The sequence below is a fragment of the Bacillus rossius genome, chromosome 2 (genome assembly GCF_032445375.1).
Source record: "Bacillus rossius redtenbacheri isolate Brsri chromosome 2, Brsri_v3, whole genome shotgun sequence".
NCBI classification, from domain to species: Eukaryota; Metazoa; Arthropoda; class Insecta; order Phasmatodea; family Bacillidae; genus Bacillus; species Bacillus rossius.
Window position 1 is genome coordinate 78363840 of NC_086331.1, and position 13120 is coordinate 78376959.

Here is a 13120-nt window from a genome sequence, read left to right on the forward strand (position 1 = left end):
AGGTGATTAAGACATTCTTCTTTTTACTTTAACTGTTAAATATTATCTCACAAATTTTCAATACGTTCAAATTATGCGTATGGCACAGTTCTTGCTTTTCTTTGTTAAATAATTGTTATTCGAAACAATTAACGTTGTTACCCATGTGTTATATACACTCATGTGGAGTGACAAGAAATTAATCATTATGTTGGCACAAAATGACAAAAAATTATATGCCTTAACAAAGTAAATCAAGCCTTACTTCTTACGTTCAAAAGAAAATCAAATGTGAAATACCATTACATAGATACATACGACAATTTCGTTGTGATATTATAACCAGGAATTCACAAATAAATATTAAATAACGTCATTAGATATAAATATAAAAAAAACACTGCTTGATAGTTAAAACAAATAAATTGTTGTACACTGCAACCATACTAACAACTTCAACAACTTAAATATGAGAAGGTCCTGGGAGGTATGATTGGTGTTTGTAAATTGGTACTTGTGTATAGTGACCGTCCTCCCCGTACACATATCCTGTTAGCCCACCTTGATTAGTCTGTGCGCCTTCTATTTTATCTAACTCTTCAATAAGCACACTTTTAATTCTGTTACGCACGCACAATTTTTGTCGCGAGGTAAAGTTTTTCATATGTGGAATAATGCTCATACAGAAATGGTAGTCATCATTTTTCTCTTGCTCGTTTTACTTTCGTAGGAATTCCAGTTTTTTCTCCTCTATTTGTAAGAGCTTCTGCGTGGCCACGTCCTGTGAATTGTCTCTCTTCCTTTTTCGAACAAGCTCATGAGTATCTGGTGTCAGAACTAATGTGGGTGGAGGTGTTTGCGGTCGATTTACTGTTCTTCCACTTGCAAACCGTACTTGTGTCTCCTGTCCTCCCTCATCATCACTGTTTCCTGCTGTATCGTGGATTTCAGAAGCTGTCATTTCTTGTAAATTACCGCTCATTTGTGCTGGAGTCATCTGATCCCGTAATAAGTTCAACAATGGAAAAAATGGCCAACCACTTTCCTGTTGGGTAGCCCCATCAGCACCTGACTTCTTATCTCATTTTTCTCAGCTCCTTCCTGAATCGGTCTTTCAAATTCTTCCATTTCTTACGCAATTCTTCTGCTGTAACCAAAAAAGAGAAAGTATGAGACGAATAAATATATTCCTGTTGCAATAATTTTCATACTTGCATTACATGCAGCCAAAAAAAAGATATACTTTACAAACTTAAAGTTGTGATGATTTATTTTTTAATGGCAGTGCGTATGATAAGCATAATTTGTAACAATGTTTATATATATACTAGCTGCCCGACCCGGCTTCGCACGGTTATACCAATTGAAAAAAATTAAGCCACACCTCCCATTTACGGTAATGGTAAATAAAAAAAATTCAGTGAAAATGTATTACAATGCTGTATAATGTACCGGAGAGAAAATGAATAGCACCGATGGTTTCCCGACTCGTGCACACAAGGTACAACTGATGTACCCGTACTTCGCTACGGCAGTCTACAGGCAGATCACTCTTGCGCCGCTCATTCTACATGCCCCTCCTTGTGGGTACGCCACTGCCGCGCGATGCCCGTTGCCATGGAGATGCAGAAGGCATGAACAATGCAAAATCCTGTTATCATGCACACAAAGTACCCACTGTTGTCATCCTGTGTAACATAAGGAACATTACTGTGAAGTTACAAATCTGTAAAATATATATACTTGAAAAAAAAAGGCAATTTTTGATATTTAAAGTACCCGCAAAATTTCAACGGTGATGAGGACTGCACTAACAATGAAATAGTCGTTGCCATAGAGACGAATGAAGCATCAACAAAGCAACAGCCGTTGCCATGGTGATTTCCTACCAAAAACTGGAAATTTTGATATATTACGTCCCCAAAACTCCCCTTGGGATCGGATTTCCACAGAATCCGTTCTTAGTGAGCGTCTGCATCACAAAATGAGTAACTATGCTAAATTTCAAGTCAATCGGGTGTATAGGTTTAGAGATCTCGTGATGAGTGAGTCAGTGAGTGGTATTTCGCCGGCGCCATCTACTTAAAATGTTGGTTTGTCCTGAATTTTTCCTGAATTTTCTTTGCTATAAACCTCACGGAGCCCGAGACCTTTCCAACGACTGCAAAACCGTGGAAATCGGTTCGTGCGTTCTGGAGTTATAGCGTCAGGAAGGAAAACCCGACTTATTTTTATATAGTAGATTTGAATTTTAGTTTTGTGGTTACATGTATGTGTAAATTTTACTGTCACCTAGCTATGTCAATTGGAAATAAGAAACGTTATGATACAAAACTAAAATAAGACATAAATAGTAAAAAATGGCAAAATTGTCTAAAATGGTTGATTTCTTACAGGTTCTTAGCAACCGGCGCTTCTTTTAGATCACTCGGATTTTCATTTCGAATGGGAGCCTCAACAGTAAGATGTATAGTTATAGACACATGCAAAGCTATCTTGCTTCAGTTGTTTCCGATTCACATGCCTGTACCCACACAAGAACGATTGAATGCCAGCAAAAGAGCTTTTTGGAACCGCTGGAACTTTCCTAATCGTGTAGCAGCAATTGACAGTAAGCATTGTATGGTGATATGTCCACCACATAGTGGTTCACTTTATTACACCTACAAACATATTTTCAACTGTACTGCAAGGATTAGCTGATGCAGACTCCAGATTCATATGTATTGAAGTAGGAGGAAGAGGAAATCAAAGCGACGGGGGCACATTTTCAGGATCAGTATTGTACCAGCGCCTGGAAAGCAATACATTCAACATGCCTCCCGATGAAGAACTTCCAAACTCAAATGTGAAACTGCCTGTGGTTTTGATTGGAGATGAAGCGTACCCTCTAAACCCCTACCTTTTACGCCCATTTCCCCGAACTCATCTTGGCCCTGCTGAAAATATGTTTAATTATCGTCTGTCTCGAGCGAGAAGACGTGTTTAGTGTGCGTTTGGCTTATTGTATGCCAAATGGAGAGTGATAAGTAAGGCAATCGAAACGAACGTAGAAACAGCTATTGACATTATTAAGTGTATTTGTGTACTTCACAATGTTGTGAGGGAAAGAGACGGCGAAAATGATACTACTTTCAAGGAAGTTAGTCAATTTTCAATCCAGGAAGAAGATAACGGAAGAGACAGAAGAAACAGAATAAATAACAGGGCAACCCGACGTTCATTTTACATTCGCGAAATGTTTAAAGATTACATCATGTCACATAGTCTTGACGTCGTCCCAAGTGCTCCTCCGGCTCGCTGAGGCCATTATTGCCCGTTGCTGCTTCAGGCTTTGCGTGTGCGGCGGCGCCCGTGCGCAAGAGTGTAACAAATGGCCTTGGCCGAGAGGGTAACACCCTGCAGAGGCACCACCATAACAGTAATGTGCCTTTCATTAGGGTTTTATTTATGTAATTATGTGAGTGTGTAAATATCTATTTGTGTTGTGTACCTGTAGATGTGTTTCCCGGGCGACTGAGTCGCGTCTCCCCGCCTGTGACCATGTGGGCTCCACGCACTCGCACACGAAGGGAAGAGGGGGGATTCATTTGCGCGCAGCAAGGGGGGAGGCCGCTGAGACATCGCGGAGCGTGGGTCGAGTTAGTCGCCTGAGTGGGATGAGAGAGTGCGGTCGCGAAGTTGTGGGTGAGAGTCGAACGGACACTGTCAGTCGTGTCACCGTTGTCACGTCACCGTCATTCGCGTTGTCAGTCACGTCACTGTCGTTAGCGTCGGCAGTTACGTCACAGTCTTTCGTGTCATCGTCATTCTCGCGTCACTGTCAGTCACATCACCGTCAGTCACGTCACAGTCTTTCGTGTCGTTGTCATTCGCGTCACTGTCAGTCACGTCACCATCGTTCGCATCGGCAGTTACATCACAGTCTTTCGTGTCATCGTCATTCGCATCACTGCCAGTCACGTCACCGTCATTCACGCCACTGTCAGTCGCGTCACTGTTGTGTCACCGCCAGTCAGGTCACTGGTAGTGTCGTGTCGCGCTCAAAGTGCGTGGAGCCGGGCCTCGCCCTGATGGACTGTCACAGATGGGAGCCGTGACAGCCCATGTACAGTGTGTGATGTGTGCAGTAAACACAACTTATCGTCATAAACTCTTTTATTTCACCCGAGTTAGGGTAGTTCCCTTGCCACGTGGCACGTACCCTCTCTACCGGAGCAGCTGGGCAGCGACTCCGAACCACGGGAACGGCCCTAACATCGACAGTCTCTTATAAAATAATTCAACAAAGTACAATGGTCAGTGCACGAGTCATTCGTTATATTTATCTGGAATGTCATAAAATAGCCTGTATACTCGAGATATCTATATACAATATATAACACGTAGGTTGGCGATAGGTACCCTACATACACCTAGATTAATATTTGTGTCGAAATATGCTAGGCAATTACAAAAAAAAATATGCTGTTAACAAACAATGTTAAAAAAATGTTGAAAACTATCTACATAGGCGTAGGCTAACTAATAACTCATTGACTAACATTTAATTTTTTTTACTAAACATATTCCTTTTCCACTTGGGAAACTTTTCATGTACGGTTCCGCAGCCATTAGTACATATTTATGAAGGAATTACTGTCTTGCCTACAACTGAATGTATGCAACCATGTATCTTAGGTGTTAACTCAGTGTAATGCTTAAAGGCTAACATTTTGAATATATTCAGTAAAAAAGGCAATAATACGTTTAATTTACTCGTGGAAAAAGGCAATGGTTTGCACACAAATGTAAGCGTTTCACTCACTGCACAATAATGAATTGTTGCACGAAAGTAAAATCTTTTTGACATAATTTTTATCAAAGCAATGCATTTAGAATGTGAAACATAACTTACATATGCCCAATATTACCTAATTACAAAGAAACCCTTTATTTATTATTTAATATTTATTGCAGGTATACATAAAAAATTATTCAAACATTACTACTTTCAAGCCAACACAAAATGTGATTGCAGTGTACTTACAATCAGACTCCAAAGCTGATGCAACTTCTCCCCACAATTTATCTATCACACCTCGATTATGATGCTGGATATTTTTCACTTGCCACAAAGGCTTTCTGGCGAACACTTCAACAATTAGCAGCTCTACATCCACCGCTCTGCCGCTCCTGCCGCTCGCAAGAAACAAAATGATTTGTTTCTTCAACTGCCGCTACGCACCGCTCCGCTCCGCGTCGCCACGCTCCGCTGCCTGTATGATAACACTCATACTAATATGACAGTTCGTTTTCAAAGCGGCAGTCGCTCCGCGCCGCGCCGCTGTATGTGTGTTTCTACCCTGAGCATAACTAGTGTTTGAAAGAACACTGAAAATTAAATCAATTGCATATTCATTACTATTACCTATTGAATGTAATACTGGTTTATAATTTCAATTATGCGAGACCCCAAATACATGCATCCTCTCGACTTTTGGTAAGGCTGTATATGTCTCGTCGAGTGGGCCTCTGATCGCTTCTTCATCAAGTCATTATCACCCTTCATCACTATACACAATTCGCAAAACTTATGTAACTGTAATTAAGGTGACGAATTAACATTGTACGTTTTCCAGAAGCCGCGTTCATAGCTTCTCCTTCAGGCTCTTTACAAAATGTGAGTGTAATGTTAACTGTTTGCGTAGTGCTTAATGTTCCCTGTTCTTTCGTTCCTGTAGTGTTTGCAGTGTTCAACACATCACGGACGTGATGTGTCAGTAAGACTGCATCTTCGCATTATAACTAGTGTACCTTCATATGGTGTAACAAATGGACACTCGTTATCACTGCCGCACCCCTGATTTAGTTGTAACTGTAATACTTCCATATAATAAGTACGCAGAGATGGGCTCCGGCACCCATATGATATGGGCTGAGTGCTGTGGTAGCACAATGTAAAGTGTTACCTGCAATGTAATAAATAGGCATCTTTTCGGAGTTACTTTCTTTCATTCAATGACTGCTATCTCCAGCCACATGGCCCAGGAATCCCCTCTGAGAGCTCACCGGGCACTACTATCAGTTTACTTAAACCACGAGACATCCCATATGGCTAATCCAATTTATGAGAGTTTAAACATTCACGAACTTCTTTCACTTGCAAGATATGTGTTTAGTTTGAACATACAGCATAGTGCTAAGACTGAGAGCCTGGTGTCGTAACATTGCCAAACAAAAGTTTCTTTGGAAGGACATATGTATAAAATACATAAATCAATATGCTTATCTTATTTAGACATTTTCTTTGAATATTCCAGCCCAGCCAAGCATGCCGAACGACACACAATTGTATAGTTATTGTAAATTTGAAAATTCATCATGCCGACACTGGGTTAACATGAATGATTCTCGAGAAATCTCAAAGTGTAGATTTTCAAGTTTCAAATTACTGCATAATCTAACAAAACACTCTATCCAATAGTGTCTTAAAGTAGTAAAAAAAACATAAATTTAAAAATACTTCTTACTGTAAAAAAGGGCAAACACCTCCACCATGCATTGTGGTCCAAAAAATATATATAAATAAATCACGTGAAATTTAAAGCATCTTTATTGAAGTGTAATGATTTTATTTTCACCAAATATTACAGCATATACAAGTATGTGTATTCCAATGAATTCAATAACATGTCATTGTGTATCAAAACACACAGAAACAACACAATGTTTTGGGTCTCAATGTGGCGTGGCACAGCTTCATGAATTCTTCACCACCTAGCCTGCTAGTGCACATCCTCTCTACTTCTTGCTACAGTACATACATACAAAAATTAATTATGTGCTTTTAAATAATATACTTCAGTGATATATATTGAATAATGACCCATATAATTATAAACATTTATTTATTGAGAATATTAGTGGTAGAAATTGTGATTATAATAATTTTCAGGGTATTTTCAAGTTTATTTATATAGGTAAGTGAGGTAATGTTCCCCTTTGTAAAAATATGTCAGGTTGCTTGTAAGCTTCTATTGTTAATGACAGGAAGTTTCGGAGGAAAGTTTAGCAGTCGCCTGCCCATTTTGATGGGAGTGTTTCTAAAGTTATGTTTCTGTATGTATTATTTATTTTTATTAAAATTATACATTTTTAGACTATTATTTAATAAATAGTAAATATTATAAAATTTCCAAATAAATTTAGCACATGTATTAATTTTCATTTATAACAAAAATTAATCACAAGTTATTTTTATAAATTAAATACTTTAATTAATGTAATACCGCTTACGCCAGCCACCGCTGCTCCCTCTGGGTCGCACAGGCCGTTATGTCCTAACAACACTTACCCGAATTGCGAGTGAAACGAACACGCCTGCGCGTGATGTCCGCCGTGCGAGTTAAAGTGCGCCGCGACGAACAGCAAGTCGACTACAGCGCCCGGCCGAGTGTGGTAATGCGCTAGTATGTAATTAAATAAGTAATTCCTCTTTTCAAAACCAAAATAATAACAATTAAAATATACTGAAATAAGATGAGAATTATGTGCAATTGTAAAATAATCATGTAATATCAAATTTAACAACTAATTCCAAAACTGGTCGGGGCTGTTTTTCCGCGCTACACGCGTCTTGGCGCGAGGTCGCACGGCGCTCTAGCGGCAGTTGTCTTCTGGCGCTCACCAGGGACGGTCGCTTCGCACCCTTCGCGCAGACATCATCGCGCCAAAGCCAGCATCTAGGCGACATGACGTAAGAGCATCATAAGTAAGGACTTTTGTATTCGCAATCCAGCCACGTCACGACGATCTATAGTAACTTTCATGTTTTAGCGTTTATTATCAAGTTAGGCTTTTGTAGGTTCATAGTTTATTTAACATTATTATATTTAATTTGTGTTACGTGTTCGGAATCCAGCCACGTCACGGCAGTCATCAGTAACAGTCACGCCTCGCAGTATATTTTCAAGTACATCTAAACGTATTTGCAATCAATCACGAACTTTGACTTATAAATATATGCAGTAGCATTCCTGTTTAAGAACTTTTGATCGTGTACTTTTGACATTTCATATTCAATTTCAGTCATAACATAAATTTAGTTGCAACTTTTCAGTGCTGCTGTGGTTCGCCGCGGCCTTAGTTTTTTCAGTGCCGGCCTCACGATAGAACTTCTACACATGTTTGCGGCCTAACCTGTTCGCGCGCAATGTCGGTGTGTTAAACCGACCGTGTAGAGACGGTCTGACAACAGACTCGGCCAGGGTTGGACCAGCAAGTGTATCAAACTGTAATAAAGTTCAATGTCTTTTTGGTCAGTTTCCTTTTATTTAAAGGTGTCCTGAGTGGCCTGAACAGTCCAGGTAGTTTAAACTAACGACGCACTCCTGCCTGCAACCACGAGGTCGAACCCCCCCCCCCCCCCCCCCCCCCCCCCCGAGATCATTTTCAATTCAATATTTATTCTAAACTTAATCAGGCAGCGGGAGTGGTGTCACCGCCATTACCAGCAGTCACGAAATTGAGACCTGGGGCTAGCTTATTGGAGGCTGGAGTAAAGTTATGATATTTTCTGTCCAGGAGGATGTTAGGCTAGCTCTGGTTCTAACCACTGATGCTCGTCGGCCCCCAGTGTGGACCACCAAGCTCGTAGACTGCATCTGAGTGCTGAAGTCCCTAGCTGTGGTTCTGCTACACACATTATGCTCAGCCCAGTATGCTGGTACTTAGTACTTTCTCATGAAACTGGAGAAATAAACATGGAATGTCTTGAGAAATCTTGAGAAATGACATAGTTTTACTCACATGTAACTTGGTTTACAGCTTTACAGTTTGCATGGGAAAAATACAAAAATTGACAGAACGAAACACAGAACACAACTTATCAATAGTAGTGTGCTATGATTAGTCCTCACGGAAGTCTTTTCTAAGAAACGACAGCGTTTAAAACACGTAGCTTGGGTTCTGCAATGGGTTCCCAGAATCTATATTAAATAGGCTGAAACAATATTACTTGAAAAGCCGGCATATGTATGCATAGCCGATTTTAGCAAAGTTCTGAACTAGAGTCGGCCCGTGCTGTAAGCTCGAAACCACATGGTAGAAGGATCACACAGCGTGTGAAGATAATGACCGCCGGGTTATGCCCTGCACTGTAAATGGTCTGGGGATGTGCGGGAGGAGTAAGCAAAAAAGGTTTAGGTTGAAAAGTTATAATTACCAAAAGTACTGTAATCAATGAAACAATGGTGTTGGCTCCCCACGGGACGTTTCATATATCCCGGACTGCAGCCTGTTGAAGACCGCCGGAGGAATCGGTACGAGTAGGGAGAAACAGTGCCGCCTCGCACCAAACCTGGCAGAAGGCCTAAAAATGTGGCAGGTAATTTTTAATGTAAATAAATAGTTTTTAAAACATGAGTCAAAATGTGACTGCAAAATGTGACAACTCCATTTAATATTTTGACTTTAGGAAACAAATCAACAGTACGGGCAAACACATACACACGACACTTAAGTTATTTGTGAATTAACACTATAGCTGTCTCATGCAGTCTGGTTGGAGGGTGCATTTTGCAGCAGCGAATAGTATTAGGGATGGGGGTTGGGCTTTACTGCCACAAGAGGTACAACATCAATATACATGTTTATAATAATATTGATAACAGGATATTTATTATATATTTAAGTTGAATGAATTTATACTTTAACAACCATACCTATAATTTATCTTCTGTCTTTTTATTATTTTATTATTTATTATTATTTGCATGCAAGATTAAAGTTAGCTTTGTAGTTATTTAATTTGATTTCATTTATACTTTACCAACTGTATTTATGATATCAGTTCAGTCCTTTTAATAAGTTATTTTTATTAATTATATTAATGCAAAATATATATAATTTTACACAGATAATGGTCGTGCAAAAGGTACATCGTCCTATTCAGTAGTTCGCCATTGTATCACTGAGACCTAAGACCGAGGTCGGGCACTAGGTGTCAAGCCTGGTATTGATACCAGTGGGGGACTCACAAATCACCCATGCAGGAGGTGATTAGTGTCAGTTTCGCGCACAAAGACACAAAAACACTTTGACACATCGCAAGCCTCACTTCACAAACCATCTCTCTCATTATGCTATACCGTGAACTGGCTGGTGATTGACTACATCTTTACACATTTTTTTAAACATTCTTACATCATTCCACACTATTGCAAACCCCGACTACTCTATCCAAATGTCTCTCCAACTCTCACTAACTGAATCCCGACTTCATCATTACCTCGTTCTTCATATTCCTACATCATTTCCACCTTTAAAAAATCGACTACACCAACCAAATGGCAGTGATGTGACATTCATTTTATACCTAATGGTGTTTAAACATGGATCTGACATAAATATTTTCCGAAAGTAGATTGCGCAATGTGTGCAAGTAAACACAGAGCGAGCTGAGACATTTATCTTAAGATAATGTGCTACTTTTAGTTATATTCATGGCACCAATATTTTCTTTAATTTATGTCAACATTTGTTAATCAAATGTTATTAATGTAAGATAAAATATTCAATTTGTATTTTCTCCAGGCCTCCATATTTCTAAATCTGTCAGCCACCACCGGTGTTAGCCCGTGCAACTTCTGTAACATGAACAGCATGCCTCGCATAATGTGCTGTACTGGCCCCTGCTTCTCATCTTTATCAAATGGCATGCTGCTGGGTTGCTCAGACCAATGTTCCTTGCAGTGCCATCTCACACATCCTGTCTTGCATTGCGAAATGGCGACTCGCCATTTTGAGGTGACAGCGAGGCTCCCAGCCACTCTGGAATTTCCTTTTCCTCCCTGCTCGCCTAACGTTTTCTCACCACGACAGCAGCTTGTTTCCCCTCCTCTTGCCCATGGTGTAAGCTAACTTAGTCCACCTCCACATGAGAAATTATTCTCCCCCGGGCCTCAGTTGTATTCGTCCACTGGTCAGTAATTACCCTCTCCCCCCTCATATTTGGGCTATTAAAGTCAAGTTTTTATTGCGCATAGTTCCTGCTTGGAGCAAGTAATTGTTTTCTGTCCGGCTACCTCTTCACGTCCAGTTTGTCGATTAAAATAAAATTGTGTAAAGCAATCATACATTCAAGATGTAATCGCGGGTATTAAGGGAATAGTTTTCAATTTTCGCCAGCAGATCTAATATGTAGTGACTAATGTATTAAAATTATTTTAATACTTCAGTTGAAGAGCAATGGCATTTCCCTCCTAATTTTGAGAATGTTATCGAACGTCGCCATCCAACATGCACAGGTTGGTGCAAGATTGGCAAGCAGCGAACACTGACTGTTTGAAATTGTGTATATTAATCGTAGTTAAATTTTAGTTATTTGAGATTGTATGAACATAGTGTTAATGTATTTTACCACCTTAGATGTTTTAAATATTTACACTGTCCAGTTATCATGTCGTTTTTTGTATGTTTGCAAGAGTATTGCGCGCGAAGTTGGTAGGAGTTGGCGATATTGCACAGCAGTCGGCCCTCGGCCTGTGCGAGAGACGGTCGCGCCTCGGTGACGCTCGGCAACGATAGCTTCCTCGGAGTGTGTATCCAAGCTGTAAGTGAAATCATTCTGACTCTAATGATATCGAAGACAGTCATTCAATAAATAAAGGAAATGCCTTGTTAATGGTTTTTCAAGCACAGGCCTGCTTTTATGATTTATCTACATTGTTAAGAGTGGTTAATATCGAGACGGGCAGTTATGAGGCGCAGGTGAGATCTTGCTTATTCATTAATAAATCATATGCTAAATAATTTGAGATATGATATTCAGTGAGTGGTGTCCTGGAGGCCTACAGCCAGGGTTACGTCTGTTGCGCAACATGGTAAAGTATAACTTTCAAACTTCAGGCCAAATGTGTTTACCCTGAAATGTCTCATGCTCTCCGACTGTGTCCCGATGCGCAGTCGAGTTGTTAATATTATTGGCTGGCATCAAACAGAATTAAACTTCATCACTCGAAACTATTATTAATTAAGGGGATGTGGGCATGTTGTATGATGTGACAACTAGGGATTTATTTTAAAGCACACATAATTAACTTAACAGCAATGCAGAATAGTTCAAAAATATATAGATGCTACAGGGCTTTTTGAACTGCAAATAAAGTACAGACATTGTTATTGTGTGTGACACAACAGGCTGGTGCGACGAGCAGGATGCTTGAAACCTGATACACCTGAGTGTGTGGCTTGGCAGCGAGATAGCTGCACAGTGAGATAGCTGCAGCCATAAAACAACACCACGAGAAGATAACACAGAGGCGAAATAAAACATCAATAAAACACCTACAGACTCGAATTTATCTTTTATCCTTCCTATTATCCCGGTTTTTAACACGGTACTATTTGTAGGACTGTTTTGGTCTCGAATTCACCTTTCACCCTGCTTGCCATGAGTACACACAGTTTGTCATAAAAATCTATCTGTCATTTGTCCTAAAAGATTTGTCCTAAAATTAGTATAAACGACTTTAGGACTAACTAAATTAGGACAAACAAATTTAGGACAAGTTCTTTTAGGACAAACGAATTTAGGACAAACAACTTTATAAAACTCGACTTCGAGTTAAAATATTTTTGTGTTAAGTTCCACAGTTCGCACTACTAATTGGAGCTAGGCTCAACATCGATTCACCCCTTACCTTGCGCCATTCCACACATACAGTCTCGCGCCATTCAGTCGCACAATCTCGATCCCATCGCTCCACCTAGCGCCACTATTGAGGGGGTCTCTCACCCTCTCCGCCGATGTTACACTTCCCTTCACTCGCTGAACACACAGAACTCTCTGAACTCGCTCGGAACTCCCGCGGAGACCGGCGTCGCTGCTAAAGCCCACCCCACACGATGCCCATTTTCTGCTATAACTTCTGTTATACCCATGGGTATAAAAATTTTCATAAAAATTTGTATAGCAGAACCGCAGAAAGATTTCTTAACTCCATACACACGATACCTAGAATGCTAACAGAAAACCAGCCAACGCAGTTGCCGACCAAAGCAAACATATCAGGGGAGGATAAACCTGTCGTAGTCAACTTATCAAAATACTGAAAAAAAAGTGAAAGTTACACCTGTTTGTGTTAAAAATTATGTAACT